The 16,527-nt window shown below is 35.8% G+C and overlaps 1 pseudogene; it reads right to left on the reverse strand.

Moving 5' to 3' along the window:
• Positions 1-16,527, reverse strand: part of LOC132269221 (eukaryotic translation initiation factor 5B-like) — a 45,447-nt pseudogene that overhangs the window by 19,004 nt on the left and 9,916 nt on the right.

A 16,527-nucleotide genomic window follows, 5' to 3' on the forward strand; every position in this document is an offset into this window, starting at 1 on the left:
CTTAGATGTTGTCTATATAGTTGCATACTATGATTTCTTGTCATCTCACATGCCATGATAGTTGATGAACTAGGGGCATGACTTGCGTGTTCCAAAATCTTAGTTATGCATGAAACGTGGTTAATGTATTTATTGTATTTGATACAATCTTGACTTGCACAACTCGTTGGTTTTGGGACTTGGGATATCAATTAAGAATTGACATGGCTAGGACTTGGTTCTAGTATCGGGGAATGTCCTCCTACAACTATAGTGCGCACTAGGGAAAAGGTACCCATGGGTTAGTAGCCCTAAAGTGATCTCAAGAGTACGGTTTTAATCCGAGTGATATCCGAGTTTCCACATTGGTTGATTTCGCTCTTTAAATTTCAAGTTGCTATTCCTTGAAGATTTAAACTTGCTATTCCTTGAAGATTTAAACTTGTCATGTTATGTGAAATGCTCCAATCTTGTTTCATTACATAGATATTATGCCTCATTCGTGATTTCAAGTATACTCTTTGTCATGTTAATTACATCGATAATGTAGTTCTTGTTAACATATGTCCGAGCATACTTATTGTCATGTTATATGGAATGTTCCATCCTTGTATACTTGCATAGGTATTATGCCTTGTTCTTGATTCCGTGTATAATTCTCATCGTTTTAATTGGTTTAATTCCAATAATGTGAATTGCATCGATAATGTAATTCTCGTTAATTTATATTTGAGTAATTTTCTTGTCGTGCTTTATGGAATATCTCTACCTTGCTGCATTGCATAGATTTTGTGCATTATCCTTGACTTCATGTATTCTTCTTTTCGTGTTAAATCGGTATGTCCCAATAATGTAAATTGCATTGATAATGTGATTTTTATATTCCATTGTTTTCTTATCATGTTGTATGTATCTTACTGTTTATATTCATTGGATTTTCCTGATCTTGATTTTTATCATACATGTTTATGTATCATGATTCTTGTTGCTTATACTCTAGGGTAGCTTAGGATGCTCCCTGAGTCTCGTCTTGACATAGACGTTAGGTACCATGAGCCCTTTGACATGTTTCACCATAAGGTGATACAACCGTAAAACGCTAGGTCGATGCATGCTCATCTCCTACGCTTTATGTTACTCACCCATGTAGTGGGGACATTTTTTAGTTATAAAGACTTGGTTCGTGTTGCTCATTGCTTCTTGGATGGATTGTAGCTTTCGTGTTTTTATTTTATCCAAGCATTAAATACCATTATGTAACCTCTTTGTATCAAATTTGTATATTTGACCTCATGTATGTAAATTGTACATAAGTGCACTCTTTTCAATGTATTTAACATGCATGAGATGAGGCCGGAGTCCAATGACATGTATCTAGCTTTCTATGCACTTTCGTTTTTAAGGCTTAATATGAAAATGTTGAAAAATGCTTAGACATTGTGCCATAACTTTTGCATCGGGTGTGGGAATTTCATTTTTATTCTTTCGTGGGGTCTCATTAATCATGTATGAAGTGTAGCCAAGGGGCAAATGGTAATTTGAAATCATTTGTTAATTTTGGTTTTCAAATTTCCCAATTCTTGTGCATTTTCGCCTTTTTGGACGTTGGGGGGTCGTATTTTGCATCGGGTCTTTTCGGGAGCCGCGGACCATTCCTGCGCACTTAAAAACACTAAATGTAATTGCGTGCACATTCGTTTCAACCTAGAAATGCATTAAGGGCCAAATGCATACTTGGTGCAAAGTTGCATTTTTTGAGTTTTTGACCCCTTACTGAGCTAGGGGCAATTTGGACATTTTACAGTGAGTTTTTTTTGAATTCTCACACGAGCCATGTAGAAAACTCAATTTTGAGGGGGGTTTCTTCTTTGTGTTTTTCCAGAAAAATTCATCTACTAGCCCGTTTTTACTCTCTGTTCTGGATGAATTTGGAAAAAAAATGCATGGAGCAGCTTTTTGGGTCGCTCTTGACCTACACTATTCTAGGGGCATTTTAGGGATTTTACAAAGTTTTTTTTTTTTTTTTTTTTTTTTTTTTTTTTTTTTTTTTTTTTTTTTTCACGGAACTGGGTAGAAAACGTGATTTTAAGGGTGCTTTCTTCTTCGTGTTTTTCCAGAAAAGTTCGTTTAAAGGTCCGTTTTTAGCCTCAGTTCTGGGGAAAAAAATCAAAAGTTGCCTTCTGTCAAAATACTATTCCTGCCTAGATTTTCGTACTCGGAAAAGTTGGTTTTTATGAAACTTTGAGGCTTTATATCTCCTTCGTCCCGACTCCAAATCAAGTGATTTTTGAATCTAAGTTTATTAACTTTTTCTTGTCTACCCAACGGTATGAACGGTTGCATCCAATTCTATTTGAAAAGACCATTTTACCCCTTGCAAAGTACCCTTGCCGCATTGATTTGAACCCAGAGGTCTATTTTTTTGAAATTTTGAGGCTTCATATCTTCTTTGCCCGGACTCCGAATCAAGTGATTCTTGAGTCTAGATTTATTAAATTTTCCTTGTCTATCTAATGGTATGCTTAGTTGCATTTTGTTTTATCTTAAAAGACCATTTTACCCCTTGTAAAGTACCTTTGCCGCATTGATTTTAACTCAAAAGTTTGATTTTATGAAACTTTGGAGTTTCATATCTTCTTCATCCGGACCCCGAATCAAGTGATTCTTGGTTCTAACTTGGTTAATTTTTCACTGTCTTCCCAGTGGTGTGCTCGGTAGCACCCGATTCTATATTTTCAGAAATAACTATTTTGCCCCTGGGGGCTTAATCATTATTTTTCCGATCTCTTGCTTCCGTACTTTATTTCATTGAGTTCCACGACCTCATGGAAGGTCATCAAAGTGTCTTAGAGGTGTATTATGCCCTGGAAGATCGTTGTCGTGTTTCTTGCTTTTGCATTTCGGATTCATTACCAGATCATCCTTTCGGTTCATCACTAGCGTACTAGCCTAAAAATCAGGGTCGTCACAGGTGGTATCAAAGCGTTCGGGTTTGAATACCTTGGATGACGGGTTTTGGGTGCATATCATGCTCACGTTGTTTTGCTTTGATGTGTCATTTATATCTTGATAACATGCTTTGTTTGATAACATGTCTTGTATGATAACATGTTCACATGCTTAGGTGTTTTGAGACATCTATTATTTATTAAGCATACTTTATGTGTATATGTAATACCCCGTATTTTTAAAAGCGTTTATTTTAAATTAATTCCGTATAGTTAATGTGTAGATTTATTCACTTTTTATGTTGTAGGCTACATTAGTAAATATATATTGTTTGTGTGTGCATGTATTATTATTTTATAATGTAAATTGTTGGTTATGTTGTATATTAATCCATATTAGCTAATTAAAGTAATATATGTGTATTGTAAAGTATTATTGTGATTGTATTGTATTCTTATGTAATAATAAGAATAATAATAATAATCTAATAATAATAATAATTTTTTTTTAATAATAACAATAATAATTTATTAATAATAATAATAGTTATAAGGATAATAATAAAAATAATATTATTAAACCAATGTCATGATGTTTTTATTGACATTAGGGTAGAATGAAATGGTAAGGTCAATTAACATGACTAATGGGGCATTTCCATTAATGAAATGTTGGTGGGAAGGTTTTGGTTTTAAATAGAGATTTGATATTTGTAATATTTATATTATATAAATTGTATATAAATTAGTTAGCCTACCATAGAAGGAATGGACGGGAGTTAGAAAAAGTTATAGCTTTCAGTGAGCCATTGTAAAAGTGTGGAAAAGAAGAGAGAGAAAGAAAGGAGCTTGGACCAGTGTAGGAGAAATTTACCCGACTACGCGCAACCGGCGGATTTATTTTAAATCCAAAAGGCAAGTTATTATCTATTTTTCCCCTTTGAATCCATAAATTAATTGTTTAAATTATTTAAATTATTATGGAGCCTTGAGAGCATGTTAGGAGTTAATAAATTATTATTTTTAGTTTATTTAATTAATAAAATTTTAATTATTTAGGATGGTAGATATTTAATTATTATCCTATACAATTAAATCTAGCTAAAAATAATTATTTAAGGCTTCAGGGATTTTTCTAGAATTTTTCGGTAATTTTATGCATTTTCTAGCGAGGCTCTGGCGAGATTTCCGGTCGCCGGCAGCGGGGAAGAAGACCGGAGCAATCCGGTGTGTTGGGCAAGGTAACCTGTGTACATATGGATCCATGACCGGTTGATGGGAAATTGATTAAAAGATGGATTCGGTGTAGCGCGGGACACCATATGATGGTGCGCGCTAATCATCAGCTGCAGGATGAAAGGAGCATAGGTGGATTGATCCGGTGTGGCGCGCATATAGGAAAGATGATGCAGCCAACCAACCGGAGGACGCCGCGTCAGCAAGAAGACATCAACGTGCGTGTGGGAGCGCGTGCGCGCGCGTGGAACTCTCCAAACGCGCGTGGAAGAGCGTGCAAGCGTGTGGGAGAGTGGGGAAGGTTGGGCTGCGCGTGGGGAAGCTTAGGGCGGCGCGTGGGGGCACGTGAAGGGCCCTTTCAGCTGCTAAAAATTACCAGACTACCCCTAGGGCCATTTTTGTAAATTTCAGAACCTTAAACTTTGATTTTTAGGGCCTGTGTTGGTATTTACGGGTTTGACGGGCCACGAAATTATTATTTTATTACCCGTTAATTATTCTTATGGCCGATTAATCTTTTCTAAGCATTTATTGGCTCGTTTACACTACGGATATGAATGTGATTTATTTAACGACATTGTTAAATATAAATAGTGTTATTATTTTATTAAATGGTATCAAACATTACTGTTAAATTAAATAATGCCATGGTTTTAGTCATATAAATTATCCATGATACCTTATGGGATGTTTATACTGTTAAATGATATATAAACCATGATTATTATGTTGTGTGCATTTCAGGAAATAAATGGACTGTTTAATTATGTCGCATTTATATTATATGGATGTGTTGCCATATAGAACCATGTGAGCTGGCTAATAAGTTTCGACTCATTTATACCTTATGCATTCGTTGCTATAGACAGATGTGTGGCTGTCGGGGTATGTGGTTTAATATTATTGGCATGTGTTGCCTAATTGATATGCTCATTATATAGTATATGATGTTTATACTGTTAAATGATATATAAACCATGATTATTATGCTGTGTGCATTTCAGGAAATAAATGGACTGTTTAATTATGTCGCATTTATATTATATGGATGTGTTGCCATATAGAACCATGTGAGCTGGCTAATAAGTTTAGACTCATTTATACCTTATGCATTCGTTGCGATAGACAGATGTGTGGCTGTCGGGGTATGTGGTTTAATATTATTGGCATGTGTTGCCTAATTGACATACTCAGTATATTTATTAATATTATTGGCATGTGTTGCCTAATTGACATACTCAGTATATTTATTAATATTATTGGCATGTGTTGCCTAATTGACGTACTCAGTATATTTAGTAATATTATTGGCATGTGTTGCCTAATTGATATGCTCAGTATATTCATCAGTACATTGAGAGGTGTTATCACTGTGTAGTTCGTTATAGTCTGTGTTGTCAGTATCGTGCACCATGTATAATAGTTGATTTCCCGGGTAGGGAAAGGCGACACTTAACCACCTAGCGTGAGTCTAAGTGATCACCGTCTATTCTGGTTGAGGTCATATTACACATTGGGTAGTTCCATTAGGATGTATACAAATATAGTACCCATCCGATTCATAATGATTAATTTATTTGATTCTCTGATTTGGGTCATAGTAGAGAGGACTTGCTCGTGGGGTTGACCCACCATTGTTGATATTTCAGGATACGGTCAGTACCCATTCCAGGGTTGAGGCTTAGCAGTGTGGGACCACCATCCGAACTCATCTACTCTTACAATCCTGTGCAGGGTAGAAGTTTTATGTTTTACTTTAGTTTCAGTTTTATTTACTTTCGACATTGAACTCTCAGGTTAATATTTAGGGATCCTTGACATAGGATTTCCAAGTTGTATATCGGAGTACTGTATTCAATAAAGGATGGATGGATGTTTTATTATTTAGTGTTCCTTTCCTGTCTAAATTCTTTTATTATCATCATTTTGTATTCCATGCTTGTATATTGCCAATTGTTTTTGATATCCATCGTTTTTCGTGTATAAGCCTGATCAACTTATGCGTGAAAAATGTGGGGGTGTCATAGTATATATGATCTTGATAACATGTTTTGATTTGATAACATGTCTGTTTGCTTATGTGGCACCTTGAGTAGATAGTCCATTGCTATGTTGCATGCTAGCTGTTTACTTTTATGTCTGGTTTTAACAGTGCCTCTTAGGATCTGTCGTATCCCTTGGATGCCTTCTTGTTTCATGAGTTTCTTCCTTGGATAGGAGAAATTCATTCCGTAAGGACCCATGTAGGGAACCTTCTTATCTCTTCTGTCAATCAATGCGAGTAAGGCTCATGTGAGTATAGAATCGCAGTTCTTGTCTGGTGGAGTAAGACGTGGGCCAGGGAGGCACCATTTCATTTCCTTTTCCCTTGTGGCTTCTAGATCTAAGGCCTTAAGCGTAATGGTGCCAGTGTCATTGTTGTGAGAGTTTTGGGATTAGCTACCCCAACTCTCACAGATGGCTGGTTCCCGTAGTGCCTTTGGTAATGATCATTTTCGACATTGATGTCATTTGTATCGAAAAGTCCCCTTCTGGAGCATGTTACGAACTAGTGCCTTATACTGTCATGCTACCTTGCTGACGAGTAAGTGTGGACGGGTTTTTGTTACTGTTCATTTTGCCTTGTCACTCTCTTCTTCTATCATGATTCAACGTTTCATTGCCTTGGGATTCTCTCGGTAGTTGACGTTGAGTTAACGTGCCGATTCGTATAAGGTGTTGTCTCGATTCATGGTTTCGCGTTCCTTCAGTTGATCTTGAGACTTCTGGTGTTGTCCTTCAGCGTTTTATGAGCTGTCCTTAGTTTGACCTTTTGTTTGGTCCCTGCTCTATTCTTTTTTGGTATGTTCTGAATTTCGGGGATGAAATTCCTTTAAGGAGGGTAGGTTGTAATGACCCAGTCATTCACTTTCCTTTCCTTTTTCCTGAAATTTTACGAATGAATTTTTTTCGTTTAATTTTCTTTTCTGAGCTCTGTTTCATGTCGCTTAGTGTCATCTCGAGTGCTTGGAATTGGTTTCTGAGACTCTTTCATGTGAATTGACAACTTCCTTTGAGGACTGAGTCATTTCGCATTTTCATTTTTCAGACACTATGCGCCTTTCGTCCTTTTCCCTGTTTCGTCTTTTTCCCTATTTTGTCTTTTTCCCGTTTGTCACATTGTTGGCACAACCTCACTTCTCATGCTCGGAGTTGGTTTTTGACTTCACGTGCCTTCATCTTGAGTGGTTTCCTCGAAATACGTATTTTTACTTTTGCAAGAAAGTACTCTGGTTGCTCCCGGTGTCCATAAGGGCATGGATGCACAATTCTTCAGAATCTTTTTCATTTATTGGGGTATTTTTCATAAATATCTTTTGAAGATATTTTATTTCAGGGGTATCTAAGAAAATATCTTTTGGAAGATATTTTCATTCTGGGGTAATTTCGCAGTTAACCCTTTTTGTAGGGGCCATTGTGCAATTAACGAAAGTTATTGCAAAATGTCTCGTCTGGAGCCTGGATCCTCGTACGGGATTCATTTTCACATTTCGTCGAGTCATGGACTCTTGGAATTTCCTTCTGGTCATATTTATCTAGTTTCAGAGTTTCTGGACCCGGTTGCCGCCGAAATTGTTTGGGGCATAACTTTCTGGTCGGGACTTATTTTTTGACGTTATTTCTTCTGTTGTTCATATTTTCTCATTTTGAATCTTTTTTGTTCACGGAGTTTTGCTGTTTGAGCGCGTTTGCTAAAATTGCACTTTTCCGGACCCGGCGGGGCCCTTTCGGGGCACTTTTTGGATTTTTCTAAAAAAGGGGGAGGAGATATTTCATTTTTCATCTTCCCCACATACCTTGCACGACCAGAGCTCCCATGGCAGCCCAAGGGAGGCTGCCACCACCTCTCTCCTCTTTTGAACATCATTCCTTTGTTAAAAAGTTGAAGTGCTTTTCATTTTGTGTTCGTGTTGACTACGCGCTTCTTTCACCCTTATTGGAATCCATTTTTGGCCAAATTTTGAGTTTGAGTATGAGGTCAAGTTGTGATTTTCATGGGGCTTCCTTCGGATTCATGTAGATAGTGTTGTCCCCGACAAAACCCTTCGGTTTCGGCAGATTCGGAACACTTTTCTTCCGGTGGGGATTTGGGATTTTCATCTCAAATTAAGGTAGGGGGTGTTATAGGTTTAATTATTGTTATATAACATGCTATTGATGCTTATACAACTTGTTTGCATGCTTAAATATGAAATCTAGAGATTTTATTATTTATTTTTCTTGTATTGGATTTGATTTTCCCGGTTGCTCATGGCTTGTTTTAAACATATAGCATGGTAATATAATACTCCATAATATGGTCATTGACATACATTAAATTGAGAGAATTTGAACAAGAATTAAAGATTTTATTTAATATTTATCTTGAATAATATTTAATTCACATGGTCTTAACTAGCTTGAAAACAATGTGTGTTAGCGTGTTATCTTAGGTTTTAATTCACTCTTCAACATAGGTAAGTTTGAGAGTAATCGGAGTTGTTTTGAAATATAGTAATATTTAATTAATTTGATTAATTAATTTATTCCGGTTGTACTATTCACCCCATTGGAATTCCGACTTGACATTCCTGATATGCATGCTATATGGTTTCACATATATTAAATCTAGAATATTTGGTTAGGTTTTGAAATCTATCATTTATTATTTTTCTAGTATTAAAGTTTAATGCTCTTGGCCATTCATTGCATGGAATTCACTTGTGGCGTGTTTTTAAATCATGTCATTGTATGTTGTATAACATATTTAAATTTGAGATCATTTGGATGAATTTCAAAACTTAGAGATTTTAATTAAATGTAATAATTAAAATCCATTCAATAGCTCATTGGTCTTGATTAAGTTTCTAACTTGGAATTCATGCTTTTCGTGACAAATTCCTTCACATGTCTCAAATTGAGAATAATCGGATAAGTTTGAAACTTATATTCATTTACTTCCTTTGTATGGAACTTAATTCACATGGTTATGTCTTGCATGAAATGGACTTGTAACTTGACATTGAACTTGACCTTGATATTATCCTTGACACACCTTGTTCATAGAACATTTGGACTTGCCTTGTAATCATGATAATTTAATTCCTTAGGTTGATTAAATTTTCCTTTTTATGCTTCCATCGGTTTAATCATGACACCTTGTATCTAGGTTTCATTAATGTACTTAATGAACATGCACACTTGTCTTGGAATGATTTAATTACTCATATGTTGCTTGGAAAGTAATTGAATTATGTATCTTATACTTGTGGTATATTTACTTCAATGAACTCCATGTGCTATATATCTTGGATGTTGTCTATATAGTTGCATACTATGATTTCTTGTTATCTCACATGCCATGATAGTTGATGAACTAGGGGCATGATTTACGTGTTCCAAAATCTTGGTTGTGCATGAAACGTGGTTAATGTATTTATTGTGTTTGATACAATCTTGACTTGCACAACTCGTTGGTTTTGGGACTTGGGATATCAATCAAGAATTGACATGGCTAGGACTTGGTTCTTGTACGGGGGAATGTCCTCCTACAACTATAGTGTGCACTAGGGGAAAGGTACCCATGGGTTAATAGCCCTAAAGTGATCTCAAGAGTACAGTTTTAATCCGGGCGATATCCGAGTTTCCACATTGGTTGATTTCGCTCTTTAAATTTCAAGTTGCTATTCCTTGAAGATTTAAACTTGTCGTGTTATGTGAAATGCTCCAATCTTGTTTCATTGCATAGATATTATGCCTTATTCGTGATTTCAAGTATACTCCTTATCATGTTAATTGCATCAATAATGTAATTCTTGTTAACATATGTCCAAGCATACTTATTGTTATGTTATATGGAATGTTCCATCCTTGTATACTTGGATAGGTATTATGCCTTGTTCTTGATTCCGTGTATAATTCTCATCGTGTTAATTGGTTTAATTCCAATCATGTTAATTACATCGATAATGTAATTCTTGTTAATTTATATTTGAGTAATTTTCTTGTCGTGCTTTATGAAATATCTCTACCTTGCTACATTGCATAGATTTTGTGCATTATCCTTGACTTCGTGTATTCTTCTTTTCATGTTAAATCGGTATATCCCAATCATGTAAATTGTATTGATAGTGTGATCCTTGAATTCCATTGTTTTCTTATCATGTTGTATGTAACTTACTGGTTATATTCATTGGATTATCCCGATCTTGATTTGTTTCATACATGTTTATGTATCTTGATTCTTGTTGTTTATACTCTAGGGTAGCTTAAATGTTCCTTGAGTCTCGTCTTGACATAGAAGTTAGGTGGCATGAGCCATTTGACATGCTTCACCATAAGGTGATATAACCGTAAAATGCTAGGTCGATGCATGCTCATCTCCTACGCTTTATGTTACTCACCCACGTAGTGGGGACATTTTTCAGGTATGAAGACTTGGTTCGTGTTGCTCATTGTTTCTTGGATGGATTGTAGCTTTTGTGTTTCTATTTCATGCAAATGTTAGCATGAAATACCATTATGTAACCTCTTTGTATCAAATTTGTATATTTGACCTCATGTATGTAAAGTGTACATAAGTGCACTCTTTTCAATGTATTTAATATGCTTGAGATGAGGCTGGAGTCCAATGGCATGTATCTTGCTTTCTATGCACTTTCGTTTTCAAGGCTTAACATGAAAATGCTGAAAAATGCTTAAACATTGTGTCATAACTTTTGCATCGGGTGTGGGAATTTCATTTTTATTCTTTCGTAGGGTCTCATTAATCATGTATGAAGTGTAGCCAAGGGCCAAATGGTAATTTGAAATCATTTGTTAATTTTGGTTTTCAAACTTCCCAATTCTCGTGCATTTTCACCTTTTTGGCCGTTGGGGGGGTCGAATTTTGCATCGGATCATCTCGGGAGCCGCGGACCATTCCCGCAAGCTTAAAAACACTAAATACACTTGCGTGCACATTCGTTTCAACCTATGTTCGAGGAGGAAGTAATTTATCCCATCCAGAGGAATTCTTTGGAAACCTTTCTGAGGTTCTAGTATGCGTTTGGAAAAGATAGAGAAGCTCGTATGGTAATAAACTATAAAAGGCTTAATGAACATTTAATTTTTGATGGATATTTTATCTTGATAAGAGTCGCGAGAGGAGAAAGTAATTTTGTTCAGAATCATCATTTCTAAAGCATTGGATCATTCTGCCATGATAAAAAACTTTTATTATGCCAATCATGAAGACATCAATACCTTTGATGCCATTTATAACGGGAAACAAGTCCCAAAAATGACTCTTTTCATTTTCCTGGTTTCCCCTGGTCAATGGAACCTGTCGATTGGGGAGTAATAAACAAAATTACTTTCTCCTCTCACGACTCTTATCAAGATTTCCCTGCTATGATCAAATCCACGGTCTATAAGATCAGTTCTCACTGGCAGTACAGTCGAACCTTCACCTTTTGGATCTCAAGTACTATTGGATGGAGAGAAAACACTCGTTTCTTCCAACCTTATTAGATCTGGTTTCTCAAACTCACAGAAGCCGATGAATATGAACATAACCAACTTCTCAAATCACTAGAGATCGCCAACAACATCGATCCTTATTACCTGGCTATGCATAGTCTATTGCATCTTCAAAACACAGCTCGCAGAATCCTAAACAGAACCTTTAATAATAATGACCGCATCAGTTATTGTTATAATGGCCGACGACTCTTCGTCACTTCACTTCCAATGTATGATGATAATTATTCAGAAAATAATATCATCACAGCCAAAGCCTTTTTTAAAAGAAATTGTGGCTAATACAATTGATGTTCCCGAAGTCATCCGCAGCGGTACCAATGACATCAACCTTGATTGGGACATTGCTGATGCTCAATCACCTGCCAGTACTCCTCCCCTTGATGAATATGAACTCCATAATCTCATCAACGCTATGGAAGGATAATCTGTCACTCTTCTCCATGATCGACTGCAATCCATCCAGCACACGACAAAGAAGAGATGTCACATCTGCTTTTCATCAACAGTGAAAGTAAATTGCCGACACACTATTCACTAACAGTGAACGTTGCCGACATCCACTTTTTCAAACAGTAAAAGAAAAGATTCCTTCTTATCTCTTCCGAGAAATGCATTTAGGGCCAAATGCATACTTGGTGCAAAGTTTCATTTTTTGAGTTTTTGACCCCTTACTGAGCTAGGGGCATTTTGGACATTTTACAGTGAGATTTTTTTGAATTCTTTCTCTTGTCATGTAGAAAACTCAATTTTGAGGAGGGTTTCTTCTTTGTGTTTTTCCAGAAAAATTCATCTACTAGCCCGTTTTTACTCTCTGTTCTGTCTGATTTTGGAAAAAAAAATGCATGTAGCAGCTTTTTGGGTCCCTCTTGACCTACACTGTTCTAGTGGCATTTTAGGGATTTTACAGCGTGTTTTTTTTTCCTTTCTTCTGTGGAACCGGGTAGAAAACGTGATTTTAAGGGGGGTTTCTTCTTCGTGTTTTTCCAAAACAGTTCGTTTAAGGGTTTGTTTTTAGCCTCAGTTCTGGGAAAAAAAATCAAAAGTTGCCTTCTGTCAAAATACTATTCCTGCCTAGATTTTCGTACCCGGAAAAGTTGGTTTTTATGAAACTTTGAGGCTTCATATCTCCTTCGTCCTGACTCCAAATCAAGTGATTTTTGAGTCTAAGTTTATTAACTTTTTCTTGTCTACCCAACGGTATAAACGGTTGCATCCAATTCTATTTGAAAAGACCATTTTACCCCTTGCGAAGTACCCTTGCCGCATTGATTTGAACCCATAAGTCTATTTTTTTGAAATTTTGAGGCTTCATATCTTCTTTGCCCGGACTCCGAATCAAGTAATTCTTGAGTCTAGATTTATTAAATTTTCCTTGTCTATCTAATGGTATACTCAGTTGCATCTAGTTTTTTCTTAAAAGACCATTTTACCCCTTGTAAAGTACCCTTGCCGCATTGATTTTAACTCAAAAGTTTGATTTTATGAAACTTTGGAGTTTCATATCTTCTTCATCCGGACCCCTAATCAAGTGATTCTTGGGTCTAACTTGGTTAATTTTTTGCTGTCTTCCTAGTGGTGTGCTCAGTAGCACCCAATTCTATATTTTTAGAAATGACTATTTTGCCCCTGGGGGCTTAATTGTTATTTTTCCGATCTCTTGCTTCCGCACTTTATTTCATTGAGTTCCACGACCTCATGGAAGGTCATCAAAGTGTCTCAGAGGTGTGTTGTGCCTTGGGAGATCGTTGTCTTATTTCTTGCTTCCGCATTTCGGATCTGTTACCGGATCATCCTTTCGGTTCATCATTGACGCACTGGCCTAAAAATCAAGGTCGTCACACAAACTGAACAGACCAATCAAATTAAGGTTTAGGGATGAGAGGTGGACACATTACAATCACCCACTCGTGAAGGATTTGATGTATATAATTTGACAATTTGACTCTTTCCTTTAGATTGACAACTTCCTTTAAGGATCGAGTCATTTCCACATTTTCATTTTTTTGACACTATTCACTTTTCGTCCTTTTCCCGTTTGTCACTTTGTTGGTACAACCTCACTTTCAGTGTTCGGAGTTGAGTCTTGACTTCACGAGTTTTCACTCCAATTGATTTCCTCGAAACGCGTACCTTTACTTTTTGAGAAAAGCTCGCCGGTTGTTTCGTTCTCCCGCAGGGGTGTGGATGAAAGGATTCTTCAGAAATATTAATGTTTCTTGGGGTTTTTTTTCATAAATATCTTTTAGAGATATTTTTATCAGGGGTTTTTAAGAAAATATCTTTTAGAAGATATTTTCATTCTGGCCAGTTTTGCAGTTATCCTTTCTTGGAGGGAGCATTGTGCAATTAATGAAGATTATTGCAAAATATCTCATTTTAAGCATGGATCCTCATATGAGATTTATTTTCACTTTTTGTCGAGTCGTGTACTCTTAGAATTTCATTCCGGATGTTTTCCCTAGTTTTAGGGTTTTCGGGCTTGGTTAGCGCCGAACTTGTTCGGGGCATATCTTCCTGCACGGGACTCGATTTTTGATGTCATTTCTTCCGTTGTTCATTTTTCTTCATTTCGGTTCGTTTGAGCGCGTCTGCGCAAATTCCACTTTTCCGGACCCGATGGGGCCCTTTCGGGGCACTTTTAGGGTTTCATTATAAATAGGGGGTTATAAAAAAAAAATTAAAACATTTCCTCTTCTTCTCCCATGTTCCAGCAGCTGCCATGGTAGACCAAAGGGTGCTTCCACCCTTCTTTTCTCAAATTAACCCTCTTCCCCTTTATAAAATGCCGTGATGCTTAGGCTTTATCATAAGCCTTGGCGAGGTGCTCCTTTCCCCCTTATTAGAAGCCGATTTCAACCATTTTTGAGTCCAAGTTTCGAGTTCGGGATTGGATTTTCATGGTGCCTCAAAGGTTAAAGTTGCTTCCCTCGTTGTCCCCGACATAACCTATGAGTATCGTCGGATTTGGAGCACTTTTCTTTCGGTGGGGATTTGAGATTTCATCTCAAATTATGGTAGGGGATGTTTTAGGATTATGTATATGTTGTATTGAGTGTTTGCCATGATTATACAACTTGTTTGCATGCCTTGTATCAAATCTAGAAAATTAGTAATATTTATTTCTTTGTATGAGATTTAATTTACAAGGATGTATATAGCTTGGAATTGAATTGTGGCATGATATTAAATTAGGCCTTGATATGTTCATTAACATATATTAAAATTGGAGTATTTGGTAAAGCATTGCAACTTTTATTTAATTATTTTTTTTTATGAAGATTTAATTAAAATGGTTGTAACTAGCATGGAACCCAAATGTAATGTCATATTAATTAGGCTTTAGTATGTTCTTCCACATATGTGAATTTGAGAGCATTTGGTGTTGTTTTAAAATCTAGTAATAACTAATTAGTTAGATTAATTAATTTTATTTTAAGTGTTTTAATCACTTAAATGGATTTTCAACTTGATATTGTTGATAAATATGATATGTTCTTCCATATATATTAAATTGAGAATATTTGAAAAAGTTTTGAAATTTTTTTTTAATTATTTTCTTGTATGAAAGTTAAATTCACCTAGTTGTATCTAGCTTAGAATTAACTTGTAGTATGATATTAAATTAGGTCTTGGCATGTTCCTTGATATACTTGAAATTGAGAGCATTTGGTTGAGTTTTAGAATTTAGGGATTTTAATTAAAAGAATTAACTAAAATCCATTTAATGGTTTCATTGGCTTGGTTATGTTTTAACTTGATATTAGGAATGACTACGACTTGTTTACTAGCATATATTACTTTGGGACCTTTTTGAGTTGATTTATAACCTTGAGAATTTAATTATTTAATTTAATTAAATTCCATTTGTATGCTTACGTGGAGGTAATCATGTATTGATGTCATATTCTTGCTTAATTTATAATTTGGAACTTGTTATATGTTTACATGATAATATTCCATGAGTTGAAGTTATAATTTAACTTGTAAGTATTCACATTTTACTTATATCACATTTAATATGCCATTGTAGTTTGAATGCCTTGGGCATGACTTGTGAGTATTCCATGACTTGGTTGTGCGTGGCAATTGATTTTGGTGCATTTTGTATATGTAATATACTTGTTACACAACTTAATGTTTTTTTTGGAAAGCTTGTATAGACATTGGAAACTGTTACGGCTATGGCATGGCTCTAGTACAGGGAATGAGAGTTCCCTCTATTTCATATAGTGCACACCGGGTGGTACCTTAAGGGCTAGTAACCCAAAATCACCAATATAACGGTTTTATTCCGGGTTTAGTTGCGCATTAGGTAGTACCTTGTGGGCTAATAACCCGGAACCACTTGCTTGGTCATTGAGACCTTATGTTCTTTGTCTTTCCACCAATTGTTGATTTCACATTCAATTCCTAGTTGTAATCTTGGATTGCTTTTAACTTGTGCAAGGATGCATGATACTTCATTTCTTGCATTGTATACTTGGATTTGTATACTTGTATGCCATGTATGTCAACATTGCTTAGTATACTTAGAAATGTATACTTCAATGTATATGTCATTCTTTCATTTCAATATTGCTTAGCGTACTTAGTATGAACACTTGTATTTTGATGATTTATTTTCTAGATAACCTAGTATACTTGTATCTTGTATACTTGTCTTAAGTGCATTTCAATGTTAATTGTATACTTGGGTATGTATACTTGTATATTGAATGTCTTGTTGTGTGTACCGCATGCTCCTATGTTGTTTAAACTACATGAATAATGTGGTTTATGCTAGGAATACTCTGGGTAGCTTAGGATGCTCCCTGAGTCTTAC

This window comes from Cornus florida, unplaced genomic scaffold (genome assembly GCF_030987335.1).
Source record: "Cornus florida cultivar Cherokee Brave unplaced genomic scaffold, ASM3098733v1 CherokeeBrave_3.0.0_Hap2_Chr01, whole genome shotgun sequence".
Lineage (NCBI taxonomy): Eukaryota > Viridiplantae > Streptophyta > Magnoliopsida > Cornales > Cornaceae > Cornus > Cornus florida.